Here is a 3,476-nt window from a genome sequence, read left to right as displayed (position 1 = left end):
TGATGCATTAAATGTATGATCCTCTTTAGCTTTCTGCTAAAACCTCTAGGTAATGTAAAATAATGTAAAAACCTGTTTTGATAAGGTATTGAATTGGGCCTTTACTACTAAAGCCCATGGAAACACATTGAATAATACATTCATTGTGTCAAATCAGAAGGTTTTAATGTGTCTGTCCGATATCTAGGAGATATAAGAACGCTCAGGAAATACAGGACCAGCCACATGTTTGGACATGGGTTTTTATTTATTTAGACTATTTTCTACATTGTAGAATAATAGTGAAGACATGAAAACTATGAAATAACACATATGGAATCATGTAGTAACCAAAAAAGTGTTAAACAAATCAAAATATATTTTACATTTGAGATTCTTCAAAGTAGCCACCCTTTGCCTTGATGACAGCTTTAGACACTTGGCAAAGAGTCCAGTTTTTGGGATGTCTTCTAGTCTGATAAACAACGCTGTAGCTCTGCTATTTTCCACCTCAGATGTGAAAGGCCGGTACAGGATTGAGACGTATTCCAAACCCCCGATATGTCTAGTTTAAACTGAAAGATTTTGATGGGGATTTTTGCATTATGTTCAATAGATACTTCATCAATACTATCGCTTCTCCGCCTCGCTCTCTCCGCCTCTCTGTCTCTCTCTGCCTCGCTCTCTCCCTCTCTCTCTCTCTGCCTCTCTCTCCGCCTCTCTGCCTCTCTCTCTCCAGCTCTCTTCCTTTCTCTTTCCCTCTACAAGTAGTGCACCATTGAGGGAATAGGGCCATTTAGGACACAGGCAGACAGAGAGTGGAATCTCTAATCCCTGTGGAGTCGAGCCAGGTCAACACGACACAGAACCATGTTCACTCCACTCTGCTTTCACCCAGTATGGACAGATTATATTATTCTCTCTCTCTCGACCTCTCGCTCTCTCTCGCTCTCTCTCTCCATGCACACCATGATCACTCGTTCAAGGAAAGAAGGAATTTCTAGTCCATATCAGCCGGTGACAAAAAGGCTGTTTATTTCTGGGTTCCAGGAAAGAGCTAGGAATGACAGAGGAGGATGTTATTACGAAGCCAGTCTCTCGTGACAGAGGAAAACACACAGAGATGATTAAAACAACGGTATTAAAACTCTTCCAGACCCTGGGGGTTTTCTGTTCCTAGGGGTGTGAGGTTGACTGATGAACCTAGCATTACTATGTCTAGATCTTAGTATTGGACAAAAAATAAACACTTTCATTGGAGAATCTGCCTTGAACATGCTTTTTAGTCTAGGATTAGGTTTAAATCTGGGAGACCGGCACTAGGTATCCTAGCACTTAGTGGTCCACGACCTGATATGAATGTCAAAGCATGTATCAACATGACAACAAGTAAGGCAGTTAGATGTAAGTGTCCTCTATAGGACAGGCATCATCACTAGGGTCCAGGCTGAGCTCTGTTCAGACTCCTGAGGCGGCCAGCTCAAGCAGGTCATCAACGTGTCAAGTCAGGACGCCACTAGCGGTTAGAGCGCTGTTACCGTAACCGAAAGGTTGCTTGTTTGAATCCCAGAGCCGGCAAGGTGGAAACATCTGCCGTTCTGCCCTTTAGCAAGGCAGTTAACCTCCGCAACAACATCTGTTCCCCGGGCGCTGATGACGTGGACATGGATTAAGGGAGCCCCAGGCACCTCTCTGATTCAGAAGTGTTGGGTTAAATGCAGAAGACACACTTCAGTTGAATGCATTCAGTATTGCAACTAAATAGATATCTCCTTTCACATTCCACCTTCTGCTCCACAATCACCCATCAATCCACCACACCTGGGAGCAATCACACCTTCTTAAAGATTGTTCTGAACTCTTGTTAGTTAACTAGTTAGGAGTTCTAGTTAGTTAACTAGCTATGAGCTCTAGTTAGTTAACTAGCTGTGAGCTCTAGTTAGTTAACTAGCTGTGAGCTCTAGTTAGTTAACTAGCTTTGAGCTATATTTAGTTAAGTAGTTATGAGCTCTAGTTATGCATTGGCTACAACTAGGAGCAAGATTTTTTGTAAATGAACAAGTCACATGGAAAAACTCCTGGCCTGGTGTTTAGTTTGATTGCTTTCACTGTATTATTGACTTGACTGTATTTGTTAACCAGCTAAGTGTGGTCACTGACGTGGAGCTAAGGTGGATTGAGACTGAAAACCGCATGACGAAAGAAATGGAATGGAGGCAATCAGAGATATATACAGTGCCTTGCGAAAGTATTCGGCCCCCTTGAACTCTGCGACCTTTTGCCACATTTCAGGCTTCAAACATAAAGATATAAAACTGTATTTTTTTGTGAAGAATCAACAACAAGTGGGACACAATCATGAAGTGGAACGACATTTATTGGATATTTCAAACTTTTTTAACGAATCAAAAACTGAAAAATTGGGCGTGCAAAATTATTCAGCCCCTTTACTTTCAGTGCAGCAAACTCTCTCCAGAAGTTCAGTGAGGATCTCTGAATGATCCAATGTTGATCTAAATGACTAATGATGATAAATACAATCCACCTGTGTGTAATCAAGTCTCCGTATAAATGCACCTGCACTGTGATAGTCTCAGAGGTCCGTTAAAAGCACAGAGAGCATCATGAAGAACAAGGAACACACCAGGCAGGTCCGAGATACTGTTGTGAAGAAGTTTAAAGACGGATTTGGATACAAAAAGATTTCCCAAGCTTTAAACATCCCAAGGAGCACTGTGCAAGCGATAATATTGAAATGGAAGGAGTATCAGACCACTGCAAATCTACCAAGACCTGGCCGTCCCTCTAAACTATCAGCTCATACAAGGAGAAGACTGATCAGAGATGCAGCCAAGAGGCCCATGATCACTCTGGATGAACTGCAGAGATCTACAGCTGAGGTGGGAGACTCTGTCCATAGGACAACAATCAGTCGTATATTGCACAAATCTGGCCTTTATGGAAGTGGCAAGAAGAAAGCCATTTCTTAAAGATATCCATAAAAAGTGTCGTTTAAAGTTTGCCACAAGCCACCTGGGAGACACACCAAACATGTGGAAGAAGGTGCTCTGGTCAGATGAAACCAAAATTGAACTTTTTGGCAACAATGCAAAACGTTATGTTTGGCGTAAAAGCAACACAGCTGAACACACCATCCCCACTGTCAAACATGGTGGTGGCAGCATCATGGTTTGGGCCTGCTTTTCTTCAACAGGAACAGGGAAGATGGTTAAAATTGATGGGAAGATGGATGGAGCCAAATACAGGACCATTCTGGAAGAAAACCTGATGGAGTCTGCAAAAGACCTGAGACTGGGACGGAGATTTGTCTTCCAACAAGACAATGATCCAAAACATAAAGCAAAATCTACAATGGAATGGTTCAAAAATAAACATATCCAGGTGTTAGAATGGACAAGTCAAAGTCCAGACCTGAATCCAATCGAGAATCTGTGGAAAGAACTGAAAACTGCTGTTCACAAATGCTCTCCATCCAA

This window comes from Oncorhynchus mykiss, chromosome 19 (genome assembly GCF_013265735.2).
Source record: "Oncorhynchus mykiss isolate Arlee chromosome 19, USDA_OmykA_1.1, whole genome shotgun sequence".
Lineage (NCBI taxonomy): Eukaryota > Metazoa > Chordata > Actinopteri > Salmoniformes > Salmonidae > Oncorhynchus > Oncorhynchus mykiss.
Note: the sequence above shows the minus strand (reverse complement) of the source record.